Below are 25,273 nucleotides of genomic sequence, written 5' to 3'. Positions count from 1 at the left end.
TGTGAATTCTTTTGGTTTTCCTGGTATGTCCCTGCGGTGGTTCTTGGAGTAGAACTTCACAGTGTGAGTCTCTACACACTGTTCTGTCCACCCAAGTGGGAGCTGCACGTTAGTCCCGTCACCTGTCCACCATTTTCCCCAGCCACCTGTGTTATACTCATTTAACCAGTGAGAAACAGAGGCTCTGAGGTCACTGAGCTTGCTCAAGATCACACAAGGGCGGACCGCTGAGCCTACCTCTCAACCTCAACAGACGTGGCATTCCATCCTTTCTCAATCACTTCAACTTACCTCTCTTCTATCTTGGAATTTCTCCTATGACCAAAAATGAACAAAAGTTATACATCACTAAGGAGGAAAAGAAATGTCTTGGGAGACTACCACGCAAGCCAATTTGAGGAAGACTTGGGAAGGGCAGCTTTCTTGGTGGAGGGGATTCTTTCTGTTGTTACTTCACCAGGACAGAAGTCACTCAGCCTCTCTGTGATCAGTGACCTTTGATGTTACTATTGGGATAGTTGTGGGTCACCACAAGCCACACCCATATAAGATGGCAATGTTAATCAATAAATGTGTGTGTTCTGACTGCTCCACCAACCACCTGTTCCCCTGTCTCTTTTCCTCTCCTAAGGTCTCCCTATTCTCTAAGAAGAAACGATGTTGAAATTGGACCATTTAATATCCTCATAATGGTCTCTAAGTGTTCAAGTGAAAAAAAGAAACTAATGTTTCTCACTTTAAATCAAAAGCTACAAATAATTAAGTTTAGTGAGAAAGCCATCTTAAAGGCCAAGGTAAACCAAATACTAGGCACCTTCTGCCAAATGTTTAGCCAAGTCGTGAATGCGAAGAAAAAGTTCTTGATGGAAATGAAAAGTTCTCCTCCAGTGAATACACAAATGATTTAGTGAAATGACCTTATTGCTGATATGGAGAAAGTTTGAGTGACCTAGATAGAAGATCTAACCATCCACAACATTCCTTTAAGTCTAAGCCTAATCCAGAGCAAGGCCCCAACTTTCTTTAATTTTGTAAATGCTGAGAGAGGTAAGGAAGCTGCAAAGAAAAGTTGGAAGCTAGAAGAGGTTGGATCATGAGGTTTAAGAACAAAGTCATGTTCACATATAAAAGGGCAAGGTGAAGCATCAGGTGCTGATTTAGAAGCTGCAGCAAGTTATCCAGAAGATATAGCTAAGATTGTTGATGAAGGTGGCTACACTAAACAATTGATTTTCAATGTAGATTAAAACAGCGTTATCAGATGAAGATAACATCTTCCACAGCTAGAGAGAAAAAGTCAATGCCTGGCTTCAGAGTTTCAAAGGACAGGCTGACTCTCTTGTTAAAGGCTACTGCACATGACAACTTTAAATTAAAGTCATTGCTCATTTGCCCTTTTGAAAATCCTATGGCCCTTCATAATTATGCTAACTTTACTTTCTCTGTGCTCTAGAAATGTAACAAAAAAGTGTGGATAATAGCACATCTATTTACAGTATGGTTTACTGAATATTTTAATCCCATTATTGAGACCTACTGCTCAGAAAAAAAAATTACTTTAAAAATATTACTGTTCATTGACACCCATAGTCACCCAAGAACTCCAATGAATATATAAAAGGAGATAAGTGTTGTTTCCATGCCTGCTAACACAAAATCCATTCTGCAGTCCATGGATTAAGGAGTAATTTTGACTTTCAAGTCTTATTATTAGAGAAATAAATTTTAAAGGGCTATAGCTGCTGTAGATAGTGATTCCTCTGATAGATCTGGGAAATGTCAATTGAAAACTTTCTGGGAAGGGTTCATCATCTAGTTGCCATTAAGAACATGGGAAGAGGTTAAGATGTCACCATTAACAGGAGTTTGGAAGGAGTTGATTCAAGTCATAATGGTTGACTTTGAAGGGTTCAAGACTTCAGTGGAGGAAGTAAATGAAAATACGCTAGGAATCACAAGAGAATAGGAATTAGAAGTAAAGCCAGAAGATGAGACTGAATTTCTGTAATCTCATCATAAAATTTGAACAGATGAGGAGTTGCTTCTTATGGATGAGCAAATAATGTAGTTTCTTGAGATGGAATCTACTCCTCGTGAAGATACCATGAACATTGTTTAAAAGACAACAAATAGAATATTACATACACTTAATTAATAAAGCAGCAGCAGGGTTTGAGAGGATTGATTCTGATTTTGAAGAGCATTTATCTCTCACTCTAAATAAGAAAGCTCAAAATAGATTAAAATTCTAAGTATGAGACTTGAAACTGTAACATTACTAGAAGAAACAGGGAAAACGATCCAGGATATTAGTCTGAGAAGCAGTTTTACGAATAAGAACTCAAACACGCAGGCAACAAAAACAAAAGTAAATGGGATTACTTCAAACCAAAAAGCTTCTGCACAACAAAGAGAACAATTGACACAGTGAAAAGGCAATGTACAGAATGACAGAAAATATGTATAAACTATTCCTGTGACAAGGCTTAACATCCAGAATATACAAGAAACTCAAACATCTCAACAGCAAAGCAATCAAACAATTCAATTAAAAAAATAGCAAATGATCTGAATAAACATTTCTAACAAGAAGATATACAAATAGCCAATAAATAAAGAATAAATCCTCGACATCACTAATCACAAAATCAAAGCCACAATAAGGTATAGTCTCACCTCAATTAAAGTGGCTATTATCAAAAAGACAAATAAATCACAAATGCTGTTGAAGTTGTAAGGAAAAGGGCACTCTTACATGCTTTTGCTGGGAATGTGGAAGAGTACAGCCACTATGGAAAAGAGCATAAAGGTTCCTCAAAAAACTACAAATAGAACTACCATATGATCTAGCAATCCCACTAGGTAGATATCTAAAAAAAAGGAAACCAGTATGTCACAGAGATTTCTATACGCCTATGTTTATTGCAGCACTATTCACAATAGCCAAGATATGGAATCAACCCAAGTGTCCAACAGCAGGTGAATGGATAAGGAAAATGTGGCATATATACAGCATGGAATACTATTCAACCATAAAAAAGAATGAAATCCTGTCATTTGTGGCAACATAGATGAGCCTGAAGGACATTATATGAAGTGAAATAAGCCAGAAGGAGAAAGTTGAACATTGCATGTTCTCTTTCACGTGAGGAAGATAAAAGTCCCATAGAAATAAAAAGAATAGAGGTTACTAGAGGCTGGGAAGGGTAGGGAAAAGGGGGGAAAGAGAGGTTTGTTAACAGAAACCAATTACAGCTATATAGGAGGAATACGTTCTATTGTTTTATAGCATTGTAGGATTACTATAGTTAATGACACATTAAATCTTCAAATAGCAAGAAGAGAGGATAATGAATGTTCCCAGTAAAAAGAAATGATAAATGTTTGAGATGATCGGTATGATAATTACCCTGATCTGACCACTATATATTGTATGTATCAAAATATCACTATGCACCCCATAAATATGTACAAATATTATGTGTCAATTAAAAAAAAACATTTTAAAATTTGCTATCAAACAGTATTGCATGCTACAGAAAAATCTTTCATGAAAGGAAGTAAAGCAATGCAGCAAACTTCATTGTTGTCCAATTTTAAGAAATTGCCACAGTGACCCCAACCTTCAGCAACCACACCCTGATCAGCCAACAGCCATCAACATGGGCAAAACTTTCCATGAGCAAAAAGATTAGGATTTGCTGAAGGCTCAAATGATCATTAACAATTTTTAGCAGCACAATTTAAAAAATTATCATATGTACTTTTTTTGACATAGTGTTATTGCACGCCAAATAGACTCCTGTGTAGTGTAAACATAACTTTTATATGCATTGGTAAACCAAAACCTTTGCGTGACTTGCTTTATTGTGATATCTGCTTTGTTGTGGTGGTCTGGAACTGAATCCACAACATCCCTGTGGTATGCCTGTAATGAAAAAGATACAATCTCCAGAGGTCAGAGCCAAGGACAATGGAGATAAAAGTAGAAGGATGACACTCCCTGAGTGTTGAGTCGGGCTTTACTTAGGCACATTCTCTACTCTTAAGTAGGGGACCTTCAAGATTTCTGCCTGTTAGGATTTCCGATTTACTGTGGAACAGTTTCTGCTGTGTGTCTGCTGTAGTTTCTCTCTCTGAATGAAGTTATTTATTGTGGCTTTTCTGTTCTCTTGTATATTGGGTGTGTAGGGCACAGATGATTTGTCTTTTTAGTACAAAGGTCTCCACATCAAGAGAAGCCACATCTGGACCTGATAAAAAGACAACTTTGCACAAATGCTCTGATGCTCTGATTGCTGCACGTAGCCCAGTATTCGAGCTGAATTGTCCCCCCTCCAAAAATCATATATTGAAGTCCTAACCCCCAGTGTCTCAGAATGCAACTGCATTTGGAGATAGGGGCTTTAAATAAAGAGGAAATTAGGTAAAATAGTATCATATAGGTTGTCCCTAATTCATCATGACTGTTGTCCTTATAAGAAGAGAAGATTAGGGCACAGATAGGCACAGAGGGAGGACCACGTGAAGACAAGGGAGAAAACACAGCTATTTACAATCCAAGGAGAGGGCCCTTGGAAGAATATCCTGCCAATATCTCCATCTTGGACTTCCAGAACTGTGAAAAATATACTTCTGTTGTTTAGGTCACCCAGTCTGTGGTATTTGTTATGGCAGCCCTAGCAAACGAACACATCCAGATAACTTGAACTTTGTGTTGGATGTAGTGGTTGGACAGACTTTTGGGGTGACTCCTTGAAGACGGGTGTGTGTATAATGTGTGCACAGAGGCAAGCGAGTAAAAATGTTGACATTATAAAGGCTGGTCGTGTTAGTCATTAGAGCTATTTATTGATATCTCTGGTTCTTCTCTGTAGCGGTCACCTTCTTCTGGGTTATACTGCTACAACAAAAGACTCCAACCCCTCAGTGGTTTATAAGAACAAACGTTCATTTCTCATGTAATTGACATGTTGACTGCAGGTAGACATGACTTCACTTTATGTATCACCTTCATTCTAGAACAGAGGCTGCCTGAACAACCCTTATTTGGGACATATCATTTTTGTATTAGGGAAAAGAACAATGACAGAACCATATGATGGCTTTACATTTTCTGCTCAAATGTAACAAATATCACTTCTGATTACATTTAATTGGCCAAAGCAAGCCATATGGCCAAGCATAATATTGATGAAATGGGAACATGTACTTGTCCCACAGTCACGTAACAATGTATGGTAAAGGTACACAGTCCTATTTCAGGAGAGTAGCATGTAATTGGTACCAGTAATACAATCCAAGGACATCACTTAATTGCTCATTTAACCTTTTTAAAGTTAAGTGATTAGGCAAATTAAGTATAAGTGAACACAATGTGTGTCACTTTCAAGAAGAAACCTTTAAAGACTATTGCATGATTCACCCCTTTCTTTTCTTCCTGCTATGGTAGACAGTTGGGGGATGTTCAGTTCACATGTATCCCTGATGGAGAAGGGGGAGAAGAACCCTTGGCCAACTCATAATAGACATGTAGTATGAACAAGAAATTCATCTTTGCTTTCTGAAGCCACTGAGATTTTAGAGTTGTTTGTTACCACAGCATAACATAACACATTCTTTCTGGCATAGATGCTCAAAGTGATTTGAAAACCACTCATTGCCTTAAAGAAACTACCACATAGAACACAGTCATAACTCATTTGTTTGCATAGTTCTATGCACAATAAGTGCTCAGCAATATAAGCCAACTTATCTCTCATATGCTTTCTATAACTACAGTTGCTTTTCTTTATGAAAATGATTCTAACTATTGTGATAATTAATTACTTCTTTCTTTGTGCTGCTCCTTATGGTAGAAGATACTGACGAAGTTGTTTGCCTGTCATGCCTTCTGGAGGAATTGCTCCCTTTCTCTCCATCTGAGTGGCTGTGGTAAAAATCGCCATGGGATATAATGTTACTGAAATGGCAAGGGCACACTAAGTTGGGCGAATAAGCTTTTTTCTGGGAAATTCCATCTAGAATGAAGAGAGTTGAACAGGGCTCTTGGTGTGTGCCTGGATTGTAACATTAAAGTTGAGACCTGCTGCCAGCCAGATTTTGCTGTGTGGTAGTCTGTGGAGCAGAAGAAGCCAGGCTTCAGCTGCAGGGAGAACAGCATAGACATGCACAGCAGAGATGGAGAGGAAAGTCAGGAGTATTTGAGTTCTTCGGTCCAGTTTGACCTTGGCCACATCTGAAGTAGCTAAAGATATATATCAGGTATCCACAAAATATGGACTGCAGACCAAATTTGGCCATTTTAATAAAGTTTTATTAGAGCACGGTCATACCCATTTGTTTGCATAGTGTCTATGGCTGCTTTTGCACCATAATGGCAGAGCTGAGGAGCTGTGATAGAGCCTTATCATCCACAGAAGCCTAAAATCTGTACTATCTGTGTTTTTTTTTTTAAGTTTGCTGACCCTTGATATATGCTACCTCATCCTTTAAAAACTGTACATTTTCATATTTTTTATATAAAAATACAAATTCATAAGTAAATGCCTCATATATACATTATACATTTTATGTAAATTCATAGATGTAATTTTCACTGGTAGTGGTGCAGAATCAAAAATGATTGTACAGCACTGATATAGGCAATAATGAGTCTCTGGAAGTATTTGATCAAGACAACAGCATCAACAGATCAGCAGGACGATTCTAGGGTCAATTTGAATGGGAGAGAATAGGAGAATAGGATCAATTTGAATAGGAGAGGAAGTTAAATATGATATGAGAGTTTTGCAATTTAGACTAAAAAAAATACTTTAAAGCTGGTTGGGAAAAGTAGCAGTTGGGATGAATGGAGAGGAGAGGACTCATGCAAATGACTCAGATGTGGCGTTTCAGCAGTCATTTACCAACAGATGACAAACTCCAGGTTTGAGGGAACAGATTGTTTGGCTATGAGAAACCATCAATAATGATTTGCGTGATCATCTCATCTTGGCCCAGTCCCCATTCCAACCAAGTTATTAATACACACATTATTCTTCTTGAAGAAATAGAGAAACACATTCCATATTGCCAAAGAAAGAGATTCTCTATGATTTACGCTGAAGTGCTCCTAGAACTTTTTTTTCAATCATTCATCTTCAAGAAATACTAAAGACAAATATATCATGAATCCAGAGGTGCTTCTAGTCGGCATCTGGAGACGATCTTGAGAATACAAATCTGTTATCATTTTTCACCACAGGCCTCAACTGTCAGAACATGTAATAAACATAACCAGCCAGAGGACTGAGGGGAGGCAGAAGGCACAAAGTTAACCACTGCAGCAGGAAGTAGCAGAAATGAGGGTATGCTCACCCTGTACCTACTTTTCATAAACCATCACTCTCTTTTTTCTAACAAATGTTTGAATACTGAACACACTGCAAGTGCTGATACTCTCCAAGGGTGTAATGTTTCTTTAAATTGTCATATGGAGAGGCAGCTTAGTGTAATAGAAGGGACATAGGCTATAAAGTCAATCAAATCCTTGTCCTGCTCCTTAATACCTGTGTGACCTAAAAATTCCTTAACTTTGCTGACTACTATTTTTATGTCTATAAAATGGACTTGTCTATAAAGCCGTAATGTAAGTGAAACTACTAGCAGAGCCTAGAAAAAAAGTTGCTGTAATTATCATTACAAAACCATTCTTTTTTTTTTTTTTTTTTTTTTGAGACGGAGTCTTGGTCTGTTGCCCAGGCTGGAGTGCAGTGGCGCGATCTCGGCTCACTGCAAGCTCCGCCTCCCGGGTTCACGCCATTCTCCTGCCTCAAACCATTCTTGCATTACCACTATACATTCACCAGATGATTAAATGAAATAGACATAAAATACATGCCATTGGTAAGAGTATGGAGCAAGTAAAGTTCTCATACATTGCTGGTTAGAACGTGAAATTGGTACAACTCACTTTGGCAGTACCGACTGAGCTGAACACATCCTAGTACTTAGCAATTCCACTCCTAGATATGCACCCAAAATAACTGCTTATGTAAGTTCACCAAAAACATGAAATAGAATGTTCAAAGCACCACTATTCATAATAGTATATAACTAGAAACTGCCCTAATACCCATCAAGAATATAAGGCAGATATCAGCAAACATTTTCTGTAAAGAGCCAGATGGTAAATTTTCAGTCCAAGAGGCAAAACTGAATTATAAGTGCATCATTAATATTTCTGGCACCCCGAGCAACCGTGCAAAGCAATAGTACTACATATGGTCTCTGTTGTAACTACTTCACTGTACCATTGTAACATGAAAGCAACCACAGATAATATGAAAATGAGTAAGCATGATATGTTCCATAAAGTTATTTATAGACACTGAAATTTAAATTTCATATAATTATCATGTGCCATGAAATGTTACTCTTTTGATTTTTTAAAGCATTTAAAAATATAGAAAACATTCTTAGCTTTTAGGCTGTACCGAAATAAGAGGTGGGCCAAATTTGGCCCATGAATTGTAGTTTGCTAACCCTTTGTACAGTGGATAAATAAATTGTACCTTCACACAGTGGAATACTATACAACATTGAGAATGAAAAAATACAAGTGTACACAACACTGTGGATAAATTTCATGGATATAACATTAAGTGAAAGGAGCTATTTGTATAAATGGGATCATATACTTTTTGTGTGATTCAATTTATATAAACTTCAAAAACAGTGACACTAATCTGTGGTTTTATAAGTCAGCATAGTGGTTCCCGAGTGAGGGGTAATAACAAAAAGTGGGAACGAAAGAGATTCTGGAGTGAATGGTAATGTCTATTTCTTCATTTGGCTTTTTCATTTATAAAAGTTCAACAAGGCAAATGCTAGTTATATGTATGCTTTTCTGTATGTATATTATTTTTAAGAAACACTGAAAAAATTCCAACCAATTCCATTCTTCAGTGCAGGCTTTCTCTACTTCACACATAACTAACAAATTTCTTAGTGCTCCTCCCCAATTTTGTTACCTTATTTTCTATTGCTAGAGAATCGAAAACACCAATTTGTCCTTGGTGTTTTAGTGGAAAGAATAGCTGATGCACAGCGTAGAGTTCCGTACTTAGAAATGAAGATCTGCCGGCGCGGTGGCTCACGCCTGTAATCCCAGCACTTTGGGAGGTAGAGAAGGGCAGATCACAAGGTCAGGAGATTGAGACCATCCTGGCTAACACGGTGAAACCCTGTCTCTACTAAAAATACAAAAAATTAGCCAGTTGTGGTGGTGGGGGCCTGTAGTCCCAGCTACTCGGGAGACTGAGGCAGGAGAATGGCGTAAGTAAACCCAGGCGGCGGAGATTGCAGTGAGCCGAGATCGCACCACTGCACTCCAGCCTGGGCAACAGAGCGAGACTCCGTCTCAAAAAAAAAAAAAAAAAAAAAGAAAGAAAGAAAGAAAAAAGAAATGAAGAACTGAGTTGAACTCCACTGTGTATCAATTGTGTGACTAGGGGGAAGCACGAAGCACTTAGTCTTTCTGAGTTTTTGTCATCTGGAAAATGGGGAAATAATTCCTTGTTTATAGGTTTGATGTAAAGATTACCCTTGCTAATGAGGAATTGTTCTGTTAAGCTGTATATTTCTATACAAATTATCATTGTTTGTGACATTTCTTGCTTAACTACCCACAATGATCAAGTTGAACCGCATTCATCTTCTTTCTTCCCTATCTTCTATTCCTCTGTTTGGAGAAGCAGTATAGCATAGTGGTTAGGAACATAGACTCTCAGTTCAAACCTTGACTTTCCACTGGTACTGCAGTTTCTCTGAGCCTCACTTTCCTCCATGGTAACACACCTATTTCATATTGTTCCTTTAGAGGTTCTGGTAGCCAGCCTGCAAGATGGTCTCATAGATCCCGCCCTCCTGGTATTCTCACCCTGGTGTAGTGCTTGCTCTCCCATACTGTACCAGGGTTTGTCTCTGACAATAGGATATGCTGTAAATGAGAGAATTCCACTTCTGAGATGAAGGAAGTTAGGAAATATTGTGGCTTCTGCCTTGACTGCTGTCTCTGTTTTGGGTTACTCACTTTGTGGGAAGCCAGCTGCTATGTCAAGCAGCCCTATGGAAAGGCCCACATGGTGAGAAACTGAGGCCTGCCAATAACCACATGTGATCTGGGTTTTTTTCCTCCATTCCGAGGTAAGCTTTGAAATGACTGTAGCCCTGACTACAACCTCATGAAAACCCCAATCCAGCAAGCTACTCTCAGATTTCTGACCCTCAGAAACTGTTAAATGAACTAACAGCAGTGAATAGAACCTGATGCATACCAGGCATGCAATAAAATATGAGGTGTTATTATCTGCCCCATAAAAGCTGGCACTTCCACGTGTGTAAAGCCTATTGTTGATACTGCTATATTGTGCAATGCAACAGCCAGTGTCAATGGACAGAGCATAGGCAGTTTCTCTCCCTTTTCCTGGTCTCCATTAGATAAAACATTATTAAGTGTCTTCTGTCTGAGGAACATTGACCCTAGTGTGTGGCTGGGAGTCTTTATGGAAATGATCCCCATTCTAGAATATTTTCTTCAAAGAAACTGCCTCCAAACCTCATATTTTTGCCTTCTGACTTTTCCTTGTACATCCTGTTCTTCGATTCCCTTTCTTGTTTTCTCAATCATGCTAATGATTCAGATTCTCCTACTTTTGGGATGTGGTCTTTTGTTCCCTTTGTCATGGGCTCCATAGCTCCCGGGTCAGCCACGGAGTCAACTGGTCCTTCTGACAGCAGAGGTTGAGATGGAGTTGGGGCTTTGGTGAGGGTACTATGAAAGGTAACAGAAAAAGAAGCAGGATGGGGGAGGGAACACCTTCAGACTATGATGTAGATCCAATACCTGGGAAAGACAGAGGAAAGAGGCAAGGTTAGGTTGAAGTAGCCTCAGATTATGATGCAGGTCTGATAAAGGCACTGATGCAACAGCCAGTCACAGAGCAAAGGTAACCTGAAAGAAGAGTCCTAATTCATGCTGAAATGGCCACTTGGCACTTTTACCATGCTCAGTCATTAGCAAGGGGCTCTCTGGGACTTCTGAGACCTCAGCAAGAAAGCCAAGATGAGTCCTAAAGGTGCTAGTATCTGGAAGAGTCAGCTCACCGTACTCTTTGCACCTTTGGCAAGTTCTTTCTTGAAGGATGGTCCAAGCAGTGCCCCTCCATGGCTTCTACGGCCATATTCTTCCCCATTGCCAAGCCTGGCCTCCTAGAAGCCCCGCTTGTGTCAAACACTGGAGTTTCCCGCATGCTTGGAAACAGGACTATGACATCCCCTGGGCTCCTGCAGGCAGAGAGAAATAAAATGAATGGAGTGTCTATATGAAGAAAGAAGATACTCATAGAAGTAAGAAGATAATTAATTATCTCTATGGCAACTTTAGGGGGCACAGAATGTTTGGTAATAATCATCATGTTTCTACTGTGCATATATTATGCACTCTGTACTGTGCAAGGTATTTGCTATAAGAAACCCAGAACTGTCCAATTATAAACTTGCAAGGGACTCTAGTGCCCAGTTAAGTCTCCCTCCCACAGAGCAGGAATCCCTTCCAAAATGCCCCACAGGTTCAGTGTCCTCTTACATACATCCAGTGATGGCAAACTTTTCACATTAGCCATCTTCTTGGTTGTTGGACAGCTTTAGTTGGTAAAATCTTCCCCCTCAAGTGGAATTCAAAATGCCCCACCTCCATTAATTTCTGAAGTCAGTTTAGTAAGACTTATTGATCTCTTATTTATTAATCTTTTAAATAGTTGAAGATAGTTGTCACTGTTCCTGAAATGCCTTTGGGGAGGGGAAGCAATAGAGCCTCTGATTCCTTAACTATAAAACAATAGGGAGTTATTCCTACTGATCACTAGGGTCTCTTTAAGGGCCAAAAGTCTGTGAAGTAATGAAAACTTCATGAAACAATTTTCAAATAAAAGAGAACTCCATATAAATTAAAAAACAATGCACTCATTCTGAAGTGTTTGTTGTACATTTCCTCTGGAGCACATTGGGACTCAGGAATAGTGGGACCATCTGCTAAGCTATTGCCCATTTATGTTGAAATAAAACAGGCTCTTTCTAATTAGAAGCATGCTCCTCAAGATGAAACAATACAATCACTCCAACATTTCCCCACCATTAGCAATTCCTGATGTTGACGCGACATGTGAATACAACCCCCCACTTCCCATCAGGAAAAAAATAAAATAGGCATGATAGTTCACAGCACAAGAAAGAATTATTTATACGTACAGTGAACCAGCATACACGGATGCACTATGTGCCGGCCTCCAGAATAGGTATTTGCTCATATATGATGTTATTTTATTTAATCCTCACAAGAACATTATGAGGTAGATTTTATTAACTCTACATTTCAAACGAGGAAATCTGTGCCTCGGAAAAATTGAGGAATTTGTTCAAGGTTACCTAGCTGACAAATGGATAAACTAGGACCTCCTGACTTGAAGTCCAGTGCTCTGTCCGTCTACCAACTACAAGAAAACATCTTAATAAAACCCCCATTCCTGGGTGTGTACAGTATGTAGATACCTTAGTTTGGGTCACCCCAGAAGTAGACCCCTAAAGCAAGGATTTAGGTAAAAGTAGTTTATTTAAGAGGATAAGGAAACACCAAAATAGAAATGGCAAAGTGGGTCAGAGAAGGGAAATAGCCAACAAATTGGTCATTTTCAAACCTACTACCACTGTTGACAACTGACGCTAAACCCTGCTGGAAAAATTCTGAAACCCAGTGCACAGAATTAACTTACCTGAGGGGAAATGGGCTGGGGTATTTATAAACCAACTCCTTTAGTCATTGGTTGAGGTCTTTCTTCAGCAGATGTTAACTTTCTGGCACTAACCTGCTGCAGATGCAGACAAAGCATGCCTCAGTTGCCTGAGAAAGACCTCAGGCAGAGAAATCCACAAGCTTGCAATTGGAGGTCAGGTTAGTGTGCACTAAAATAAAGGCAAGCGGTTATAGGCAGAGTCCAGATAGCACTTTGTATAGCAACTAAGTGTCAGATACCATGCAATCTGTCAGCAAACATATCTTGACTACCTACTGTGTGGGATGACACAATTCTGACATAACACACACACATGCTTGCATGAGGCTTATTATCCAGGGAGTAGCACAGAATTAAGTCATTCTAAATAAATATGAAATAATTAAAATGTGCTAAGTGTTGGAAAATCTCTGAAAGGGATCTCCCACTTTTTAGCCAGAGGAATGGACACAGGGACCTTCCATGAGCTGGAGAGTTTGGGAAGAAATCCCTGTTGTTTGTTTTTCTTTTTTTCTTTCATTTTTTTCCCTGGCATTTCCCCAGCAGCACCAGCCCCATTTAGGAAGCTGCATGGCAGCTGGGGGATTGTGGTGTGGGCATCTAAGTTCCAAGGAGATAGCCTGTTTCTCTGGCCTAATTAACTGGGAAAAAGACCCCTCCAGCCTGAAGAATGTAGGGGAAATCCCTGTTTCTCCATCCTCTTTCTTTTCTTTTCTTTTTCTTTTTTCTTTCTTTCTTTCTTTCTTTTTTTTTTTTTTTTTTTTTTTTTTGAGACAGAGTCTCACTCTGTCACCCAGGCTGGAGTGCTGTGGCATGATCTCTGCTCACAGCAACCTCTGCTTCACAGGTTCAAGTGATTCTCCTGCCTCAGACGTCCGAGTAGCTGGGCTTGCAGGTGCCCACCACCATGCCCGGCTAATTTTTGTATTTCTATAGAGATAGGGTTTCACCATGTTGGCCAGGCTGGTCTTGAACTCCTGATCTCAGGCGATCCGCCCACCTCAGGCTTCCCAAAGTGCTGGGGTTAAAGGCATGAGCCACCGTGCCTGGCCCATCCTCTTTCTTTTCTCAGAGTACTTTGCCCCAATGGTAGACACATTTTGTGGAATTTCTTTCTTTTCTTTTCTTTTCTTTTTTCTTTTTTTGAGACAGGATCTCACTCTACTGCCCAGGCTGAAGTACAGTGGCACAAGCCCAGCTCACTGCAACCTCTGCCTCCCAGGGTCAAGCAATCCTCCCACTTCAGCCTCCTGAGTACCTGGGACTACAGGCAGCACTACCATGCCCAACTAATTTTTGTATTTTTCGTAGAGACAGGGTTTTGCCATGTTGCACTGGCTAGTCTTGAACTCCTAAGCTCAGGTAATCCACTTCCCTCAGCCTCCTAAAGTGCTGGGATTACAGGTGTGAGCCACCATACCTGGCCCATTATTGCATAATTTCTTATTAACATAAGGGGATAAAATACTGAAAGGAATCCTGAATTTCTAGCCAGAGAACTCAGAAAAGGAGTTATCTAGTTCCCATGAGAACCAAAAAGTATGAGGGAATCTTGGAGGAAGAGTTCTTGGAAGGGAACCCTAAGTCAGTGTATGAACTAACACAGTCCCTAACTTACCCTTGAAATGGATGTGTATGGAACACACCTAAATAAAGTAAAATAAAGTCTGAAAACTGAACTTATGTTGGAACTAATCCACAGCCAGTGGGATAAAATGTGTGATCTGAACCTAACTGATTTAATTGTAAGGCAACAACAATAAATCAACATTTGTTAGAAAACACAGGGTCTTACAGCAAAATATTCAAAATGTTCAGGATGTAATCCAAAATTACTTTATATACAAAGCACCAGGAAAAGATGCCTTCCCCTTAGGGAAAAATAAAATCAATAGATATCAACCCTGAGATAACCCAGATGTTGGAATTATCACACCTAGACTTTAAGGCAGTTATTACAACCATTCTCTAGAAGATAAAGATGAATACTGTTGAAATAAATGAAAAGATGGAAACTTTCAGCAGAGAAAGAAAATTATAAAAAAAGATTCCAATTGAAATGTTAGAACTGAAAGATTTAAGAACTGAAGTAAATAACTCACTGTATGGTCTCCCTAGCAAAGTGCAATGAACAGAGGAAAGAGTCACTGAATTTGAAGGCAGGTCAATAGAAATTATTCAATCATAACTACAGGGAGGAAAGAAGATTGAAAAAACATGAAAAGAGCCTCAGTAATCTGTGGAACGTAAAGGATACGTGTAATCTAGATGAAGCAAAATAATAAAATGAACACCTAAGAACTAATTACCAAATGTAAAAAGTAAGATATTATTAATACTCTAGCTACCTCTGTATTCTTAACTTCTCCTTATTATTATGCCTCCTTTTCACAGGCAACCTCCCTTTCGATTTCTGTATTTATCATTTTTTTCCCATAGTTTTATCACTTATGTGTTTGTTCTTCAAACTACATATTTCAAAATTAGTTTTGTTGTAATACTGAATATAATAATTGGAAACTCACTTTACAACTAAGATTCATCTGGCCGGGTGCAGTGGCTCACACTTGTAATCCCAGCACTTTGGGAGGCTGAGGCGGGCAGATTACCTGCGGTCAGGAATTTGAGACCAACCTGGCCAACGTGGACAAACCCTGTCTCTACTAAAAGACAAAATTAGCCGGACATGGTGGTGCATGCCTGTAATCCCTGATACTCGGGAGGCAGAGGCAGGAGAATCGCTTGAACCCGGGAGATGGAGGTTGCAGTGAGCCGAGATCACACCATTGCACTCCAGCCTGGGCAACGAGAGTGAAACTCTGTCTCAAAAAAAAAAAAAAATTCATCTATGCAGTAATCTATAGCTATAGTTAATTAATTTTTATTGTTCTATATTATTTAAATGTGTAACTATGCCATGATTCAAATATGATTTTCCTATATATTAATAATGTGTTATTAATATCATGTCAGTCTTGATAACTAATAGAGAATATACTCCTACTTTGTTGTTTTTCTTTGTCCTTCAACTTTTAAGTTTAGGGGTATGTGTCCAATTTGTGCATGTTCGTTACATAGGTAAATGTGTGTCATGGTGGTTTTCTGCACAGATCATCCCATCACTTAGGTATTAAGCCCAGTATCCATTAGCTATTCTTCCTATGTTCTCCCTCCCCAACCCCTGACAGCCCCCAATGTGTGTTGTTTCCCCCCGTGTGTCCATGTATTCTCATGATCTAGCTCCCACTTATGAGAACATGCATTGTTTGGTTTTATGTTCCTGCATTAGTTTGCTGAGGATAATGGATTCCAAATTCATACATGTCCTTGCAAAATACATGATCTTGTTTATTTTTATGCCTGCATAGTATTCCATTATCTTCACACTTTGAAAGCATCTTAGTTATTATTTGACCATTGTTCTTTCATATACGTTTAAGAATTATGGAGTTGGCTTTTTCAGAACACCATAATGGAATTTTACCTATTTATTTATTTTGCTATTACAAGCAATGTTGCTGTAAAATTCTTTTGCATGTCTCTTGATACACATTTGTATTATTTCTCTAGAGAAAAATCTTCAGGAATGGAACTTGTGGGTCATAGGTTATGTAAATATTTAATTTTATAAAAGAATGCCAACTAATTATTATACTTATTTACATTCCCTTCACATCCTCAACAACAGATGTCAGACTTAATAATTTTCTTGTTAATATGATGAATAAAAATCATATCCCAATTTTCATTTCCCAGACTACTACGTTGAACATCTTTTCCAATATTTTATTGCCATACCTGTGTAATTTTTTGTGAAATGCCAATTCATATTTTTTCTACTTTTCTTGAGTAACTTGACTTCTTATTAATTTATAATAATTACTTTTACATACTGTACACAATCCTTTGTCACTTAAAAGTGTTACAAATACCTTCATCTAGTTTTTGGCTTAGTTTTTCACTGTCTTTATGGTTTCTTTATGAATAAAAGTCTTCAAATTCAATATAGTTGAAGGTATGACTTTTTAAGTTTTATATTAGCATTTTTGCATGTCTTAATAAGTCATTTGTATCCCATTCTCATGTAGTTTCCTATAAAATCTATACATTTTAAAGTTTATCTGATATATATATCAGTTTTATACATATATATAATATATATTTGTTTATTGGATATCCAATTGACCTAGAACTATTTAATAAATAAATCCTCTTTTCTCAAATAATCTGTGGTGCTTCTCTGTGAGATAACAATTTTTCCTATATGTGGAGGTCTTTTTTAGAATTCTCTATTGTAATCCTATGGTTAGTTCATCTGTGACTGCATCAATACCAGACTGTCTTAATTAATAAACATTATAATGAGTTTTAATAATAGAGGATATTCTCCCACTTTGAAAGCATCTTAGTTGTTACTTGACCTTTGGTCTTCCATATTTAGTTTAGAATTAGGGTGTCAGTTTCCTCAGAACATTATAATGGAACTTTAATTGGAAATGTATTAAATTTATAGATCAATATGGAGAGAATTAACATATTTATAATAGTCTCTCTTTCTATGAATATGGTATATCTCTTCACTAATTTAAGTCTTCATGTAAATTATATTTTATAGATATTTGGTCTTACCTTATTGTTTCATATGAGTGCTTCATGTATTCTGGAGGTTTATAAGAATTAACTTTTATATGTTGATCTTATAAGCAGCCCCCTTTTTAAAAATTATTTATTTATTTATTTTTATTTTTTGCTATGGAGTCTTGCTCTGTCACCAAACAAGGCTAGAGTGCAGTGCTGTGATCTTGGCTCATCACAACCTCCTTGAGATTCTCCTGCCTTACCCTCCTGAGTAGTTGGGATTACAGACACCCACCACCGCTCCTGGCTAATTTTTGTATTTTTAGTAGAGACAGGGGTTTCACCATGTTGGCCAGGCTGGTCTCAAACTCCTGACCTCAGGTGATCTGCCTGCCTTGGCCTCCCAGAGTTCTGGGATTACAGGCATGAGCCACCATGGTCCAGCTACATTTTAAAAACATCTTATTATTTCTAAAAAATGACCGATAGATTATTTTAGGCTTCCTATCAATACTTACACAGTTTTTGAATATTTTTCAAGTTTTTTTTTTATTTTTCCCCAGGCCTAATTAATTTTGTTTTTTTCCCCTTGTTCGATGTCTCTAAAGGAATCAGGTTCTGTTTCTTACAGAACTGTGGGACTATCTATCACCTAAAACAAAAAGAAAAAAAAAAAGTTGCGGGACGTGCACTTTTTTTTTTTTTCCATCAAGGAGAATGAGAAGATCACATCCACTTAAAACATTTTAAAGGGATGATGGGAAATAAAGTTGTGTTTAATTGTTTTCTACAAGTCATGCTTGTTCAATATATTCGTTGTTCTCATATTGTCCCTAATCAAGATTTATTAGGTATCATTATTTCCATTTTACAGATAAAGACATTGAGAGTAAGAAATGAAATATATGTTGCCCAAGGTCACAGCCCTCTAAAGTATTGGAGCTGCAATTTGAACCCAAGTCTGTCTGTCTGAATTGTTGCGGTATGCCAGGCTCCCTCAACAGGACAGGAAAAGGCAAAGAATGTCCCTGAATTTGTAACTTAAGCAATAGAGTGCCCTAGAACATTGTTATAGAATGGAGAAGGCCACAGAAAGCTTGTGGAGGGATTGAGAAAAAGGGTTTGCTTCTTGACACATTTTTCTTTCAAGTTAATACCCATTTCTCCCTCTTGGTCTAGTTCACAGATGATTAAGTTCTCTTTGTTACTATACGGAGATAAATTATTGTATTGGAAATGTTCTTAGCAACTTGAGAGAAGAACACTCTCTTCTTTTTGCTATCTTGTAACCTAACCCTGTGGTCAGCTGTTTGCCTGTGTCCTTTGAGCCAGCCAAGAATAGCCACTGTCGGTCCTTAGCTCCACAAAAGCCACCCTAGTCCAGGGTCTACAACTGGATGACATATTTTATTTATGGAAGTAACCCAAATCATTACTCTTATGATATCTAAGTCATTGAAGATCCTGTTTTGAGTGATGTATAGTTTTCCATTGAATAGGACTATTCAAGGGAGAGCAAGAAGTGCCCCAAAGGGCCCCCTGAACTCCAGACACAGCCCTATTCACCACTGTAATGTAGTAGTAGCACCCCAATTTATGTCTGGTAATTGGGATCAAATACTTCTGCTGGAACAGTGACACTCTTCTCTGTCTGTTGGTTCAGCAGCACAAGAAGTCTTAACATATGGGGGAGAGGAAGTCTTAGCTTTTCATTCAACATAAATAGAACTTTTTCTCTTGTGGAAGTATTTCTTCCTTGGAGCAGTAGGAACCCAAGCTTTCTAAGCCCAGGGTGGTGATTTGGCAAGCAAATTTTTTTTCTATAGGATGTTCTCTCCTACCTGGTGCCAAAAATGAGCCTCTATTAGGCCATTCTATCATTCTGTCAAGCCAGCTATATCTGAGCAATGGTGCACATGGTAAGACTAGTGAATTCTATGAATGGGAACCCACTATCTTGCTTTCTTTGCTATAAAATATTTTCATTAGTTGAAAGCAAAATTATATAGGACATTATAACAATACACAAGGCATTCTGTAAGACCACAAAAAGTAGAGCTGTTATAAGTATGCAGGCAGGGAAGGAAAATCTTTACCTAAAATATATGTTTATCCCAACAGAACAAATAGTGCCCCCATCATGATGAGATGGGTTCAAGTTAATCAACCTGCTACTAGATGACCAGCTGATCCCCCAGAAATAATGCCACATTAGGAGTTCAGCAATGATTTCTTCTGTTATCAGGTTGGGCACTCGCCGGTGACAGGTTCAATTTTAGTGAAAACATTTTGTATCCATTGATGATTTATGCTTGAAGAATATTGCCCTCCAGATGACAAAATAAAACTGACACTATGAAATTAAAATCCTAGCAACTTAAAATGAATCCATAAGGATGAGTTTGGTTTCCAGGGCTTATTGTATAAACACATTTTTGTAGCATCAATGATATGATATGTGCCATGTGCAGAGCAGAGAATAAAACAGAAAAACTGTACAATTTATAACTTTTATGAGCTTAAAAATCAAAGCAAATAGTTTCTAAAAATATGATTGTTGCTGCAAATTAAACAAATGCAAAATGTTATAAGAAATAAATTAATTATACTTGATGGAGTAAGAAAAGACTTTAGCCAAAGAGCTGAATAATGAAGAATAACAGAGCAGTCTAAAAGAAGAAAGAAAAGGTATGGTGTCTCAGGAAAAGGGAAGAGTTTTTGCAATGTCACTGAGACATAAGCATGAGATACCTCTATTGAATAACTCTAAAAATCACAGTTTGATTATACCATTGGGTTATATGGTTCTGCAGGAAGGGCTTGGGGAAACATGGCTAAAATGTTAGCAAGGCCGTGATCATGGAATGTCTAGAACATGGAGGACATTGCTAGCTGGTAATAGTTGTGCCTTTACTTGGGCAGCAAGAAACAATTGGAGGATTTTAAGCAGTTCAGCAACATTGTCAATATTTTGTGTTAGAAAGTTCATTCTGTATAGGGAAAATTGATATAGGGCTAATAAGTGCTTATTAAAAAGGGAAGGAAGCAATGATGGTGAGCTGAGTAGGTTTTCACAAATTTGTTGCAAAGGGGAGGTATAGAAGCAAGAAATGTTTAGAAGGTGATATCCCTATGGCTTGGAAATTGATTTGGTTGAAGAATGGGGGGAAAACAGCAGACTCAAACGTCTCCAGAGTTCAGCGTTTAAATAGCTGGTTTGGTGATGATACCATTAACAGAGATAGGAAATAAAATAAAAGGAATAGGTTTCCTGAAGGAAATTAATTTAATTTAATTTAAATAAACAAAATTGATCCAATTTCTAAATGTATGGGAAATAATGTACAAGGTGGGTTGGTGGCAGTATGAGTCTGGAACATAGGTTTAAATTCAGAATTGAAACCTAGATCATAAAGTTAGGAGCACATTGATGGCAGGTGAAGTGATGGATAAAGATTAAATTTTCTAGTAACAGTGGTTAAGTGGGAAATCCTGTGCTCCCCTCTATACACCAATCTCCACAGGACTGTGAATTTATATGCTAATCCTCAGTTACCGAGAACAATGATTGGTATATAGAAAATACTCAAAAATGTTTCTTAAATGAGGAGAGAGAAGCAATAAACTGGACCAAGAAAAATATAAATATAAGAAACATCAATACTGCAGAGGAGAGCAAGGGAAGCAGTGAGAAACTCTGAGAAAGACTGGCCAGAGAGAGAAAAAATTAGTAGAGAATAGTTCTGAAAAGTCCAAGTATGACAATGGAAAAGAGGGAATGGCCAAGAGGATCAAATGTTGCCAAGATGTCAAATAAGCTAAAGACAGAAATGGAATTGACGATTTGGAGAGAGGAAGAAGAGGCAGGGTGAATGGAAAAGTCAATGAGGAAAAAGGAAATAGAGCCAGAGACTGTAAGCAACTCTTTAAAAAAATTGGATGAGAAAGAAAAGAAATTTGATAAAAGATAAATGGAGATTCAGAAACATGTTTAATTTTTCATTTTTTGTTGTTGGTGATAGTATTTTTTAAAAAAACATTTTTCCTTTTGGCTGAAAGAGATTCAATTAGGTTTATATGCTGCAGAAGAAAAGGAAAGGTTAGAGCTCAAAGAGGGAATGATTGATGAAGCAAAATTTCAGAGAGGACTTAACCAGACACTGGAGGAAATAGTGGTAACTTTATCATCTTAGCGGCAGCTGGAAGTCCCTCACAGTCACCTTCATTTTGGGTTTCGGAAAGACCTGGCTCAAGACTCATCCTGTCTCTGCAGACTTTTCCATGGGTTCCTCTGCCCGGTTTCCATCAGCTGTCACAGCTCAGGATGTATCTTGGCTGCAGTGGGGAGGAAAGGAAATCAAGGAAGAACTGGAGAGAAGGATCCAGCATCTGCTTGCAGCTGGAAGCTGACTCCTACACTCAGCATCTTCCCCACACCCGGCCTTCTGCTGCTTGGGCTTTGCACTTTCCTGTGGAGTCCTCTTTATTTTTTCCCCTGAATCAGAGTGGGTTGGGAAATATAAACACAAGAGTCATGACAAACTTGTCCATGTGGGAAAGAAAAGATGTCACTGCAGTTTTAGCGGAGCATCTGAGTAGCAGTTACAGCAGAGAAAAAGCAGGAGGACATCTTTATGGCTAAAACTTTACTTCTTTTCCTTCCTTTCTTCTTCATTAAATAAACTCTTCTTTGGTCTATGGCAGAAATTCAGAGATGAAAAATTCAGAGATTCTCTGTCCTCAAGGAATTGTCAGTAATTTGAGTAGAGATGTAAAAAATGTGATGTACCAAGGACTGAGTCCCCTCCCCACTGAGTGGGAGCAAATTTGCAGGTGGGTTATGTCCGATCCCCAGGCCTGAGAACTGAGGATCCTAAGACAAAGAGAGACAAAAATCTGCCTGAAGGAAGGAAGTTTGAGCATGCACGGAGTGGGGTGCTGATTATTCCTCTACAGCAGCTGGAAGAAAGAGAATAGAAAAAAGAAACAAGCAGAAGTAGAGGAGAAACACCATTCACTGCTTCATTAAACATTTAGAGGGCACCTACTGTGGGCCAGGCACTGGGTGAGAGGACCTGCAGCAATCTCGGTGGTGATAGCTCCCTTGGGCAAACTCAGAAAATTATAGTCTCTGGCCCACTGATCCCCAGTCAGGGCTTTCCAGACTTGTAGAGGTACAAGAAGATAGCAATGATAAATTCATGGGGTTTTAAAACATATTTAAAACCTGAACTTAAGATATTTCAACAAGACCAAGTATGGAATCCAAGAGTGGGAGGGGCAGTTGCCAACTCGCAAGGCATTATAAGCTATAACTCACATTCTGCCTCTGGTCATACTGGAATATTTTTCAGTTCTTCAGGAAGTCACACCCTGGGTGTGTGACACATACTGTTCCTTCTGCCTTCTCTCCTTCCTCTACTAGTTAATTTTAATGGGTCCTTTGAGACTGGGCTCAGATGCCATGTTATCAGGCCCAGAATGGGTTAGATTTCTCTTCTAGATTTCCATACCGCGTTGTGCTTTCCCTATGTGAGCTTTGATGACGCATTCCACATTGGAATTCTGCTTCCTTTGGTGTCCCCCACAAGACTGTGAAACTCTCCAGCATTGGAAATATCTGCGATTCCTCCCGGAAGCTTCAACAGCCAGTGTGATGTTCCAGCTAACACAATATCCAACCTATGGAAGGTGCTTCATAAATGTTTGTTTAGTGGAATTACGGTCGGAGAAAGAGCAAGAGTGCTTCATCATGATTAAAAACTTTACTTCGGCCTTTTTCTTGTATTTTTTTTCTTTTAGCTGCTGTGGAAGAATCATCGGCATTACTGTATGGATGTTCAAACTTCCTTTCCCAGAAAAGAATTCTCCTTAAATTTGTCTCGGGACGCTCAGTTTTCAGTGTCAGGGACCACGTAACCCACCCTGAAAGATCTCTTCTACTCCGAGGGGACGTGGCCTGACACTGCATGGGGCAACGCAAAAAGCACCGTCCAGGGAGCCCCAGAAGGTGCTTTCAGGGTCTGATTCTGCCACTAATTCCTTCTGTGGCTTCCACATGTTATTTTTCCTCTCTAAATTTCACTTCCTCCTTCTTAAAGTAAGGAGTGAGAAGGGTTGGGGACCAGATGGGAAGCAGCATAGTGTGTGGAAACAGACAGGAACAATATGGAATCGGATCTCTCAGGGATCAGCTCCCAGCTATGCCACATGCACTCTTAGTCATGGAACTTCCCTGAGCCTCAGTGCTTTCTGTGAGGAAAGGGAATGACAATATCTGGCTCCTGTAACCATGGTGAGAATCATAGGCAGGTATCATGTGCCTGTCATTGGTACATACTGAATAAGTCATATTCTTCCTCCCTTAAGGCATCTTTAGTCCTCATATTTTCATATTCAAGATTCATTAACTTCATGCAGTCAGGCTTAGTCAATACTCTCTTGGACTTTCCCCACATACTTACTCAAATACTTCATTCTTTTTCCTTTTTTTTCCATTAAATTATTTTTTAAAATATTTATTCCACTTATCCATTCAGTATTTTAAATAATTCACTTGGAAAAAAAAATCCTACCTCTACTCGATGTTGACTGAGTGACCCTAGACTAGTGGTTTTCAGTTTTGTTTTTGGTCTCAAGAACCCATTACAGTCTTGAAAATTATTGAACAATTCAAAGTGCTTTTGTTTATGTACATTCTATCTAGTGTTATCAGAATTAAAAGCACTTTTGTTTATGTAGGTAATATCTATTTATATTAGAAATTAAAACTGAAACATTATTTTTAAATATTTATTTTAATATAATAATACATCATTACACACTTACAAAATAACATTTTTATGATAAATAACTATATTTTCTTTAAAAACAGTGAAGAGTGTAGCAGCGTTTTATATTTTTGCAAATTTCTCTAATGTCTGACTTAATAGAAGACAGCTAGATTCTCATATCTACTTTTGCAGTCAGAATCTCTGCAATATATTGTCTGAAGTTTATGAAAAAATCCAGCCTCACACAAATATATAGTTGGGTATAAAATTAGTATTTTTAAAACCTTTTTAGATAAGTATGGGTATTCTTTGATACTACACCAAAACTTGGCAAGTGGTAATTCCTTAAAGATTACTTGCAATGTGAAATATAAAGCCACATCAATGAGCTTGTTGTATTCTACTACCTTGAAATTCACTGGTGTATCTTTTAATTTGAATGGACTATTTTTGCCTACACCTAGTTTTGAAACATTCTGCACTGGCTATATGGAAAATATCAGTTCACTGAGTTATGCATATCTTCAAAATGTTGACTTATTTCTTTACACAATATCAAAAAATCACATTTCTTAGTATCACCAGAAGTCTACGTCATCAGAAAAGTCTGTAAGTATTAGTTTGATGTCAAGCTGCTGAAGGCAGATACAAGTTTTCCAAAATTTTAGTTTTTGCTTGAAAATGTGAATTTAATCATTGGCAGAGAATGCCATGAGTTGTTTTCCTTCAAGGGACAGGCTCTTTTCATTCATTTTTGAGAAAACTTATGACATATACCATATGAATAACCATAGTTTGTCAGTTGCTCTTTCAAGTAATAAAATTATTTTTAATGCTCCATTAAGGACATTTTTAAGTGAAATTGACATTTGTTTTTATTTCTGTTTTTTAACTGTGAGTGCATGTGTTAAATAATACAATAACTACTAATAAAGTTTATTGTCACTGCCTTGATTCCTGCTAAGGTACCTATAGTTTTACCCAAAGGATTCATGAACCACATTCTGGGAAAGATTGCTAATACTTTTTTAAAGGCAAAGTAGCCTCAACTGTAGACCAGACTAGACATCAAGTCCAATTTGAGAGCAG

General features: G+C 38.1%; 1 long non-coding RNA gene across 1 annotated transcript in view; it reads left to right on the top strand.

Moving 5' to 3' along the window:
- Nucleotides 1–23,384, top strand: part of LOC126932828 (uncharacterized) — a 39,153-nt gene extending 15,769 nt beyond the window's left edge. The window contains exons 2-3 of the long non-coding RNA XR_007718346.1: nucleotides 7,247–7,349; nucleotides 23,214–23,384. This is a non-coding gene — a long non-coding RNA (uncharacterized LOC126932828). The remainder of the gene's footprint in view (nucleotides 1–7,246; nucleotides 7,350–23,213) is intronic.
- Nucleotides 23,385–25,273: the final 1,889 nt, after the last annotated feature.

Source organism: Macaca thibetana, chromosome 1 (assembly GCF_024542745.1).
Source record: "Macaca thibetana thibetana isolate TM-01 chromosome 1, ASM2454274v1, whole genome shotgun sequence".
In the NCBI taxonomy this organism is placed as follows: domain Eukaryota; kingdom Metazoa; phylum Chordata; class Mammalia; order Primates; family Cercopithecidae; genus Macaca; species Macaca thibetana.
This window is presented reverse-complemented; position numbering and strand designations above follow the sequence as displayed.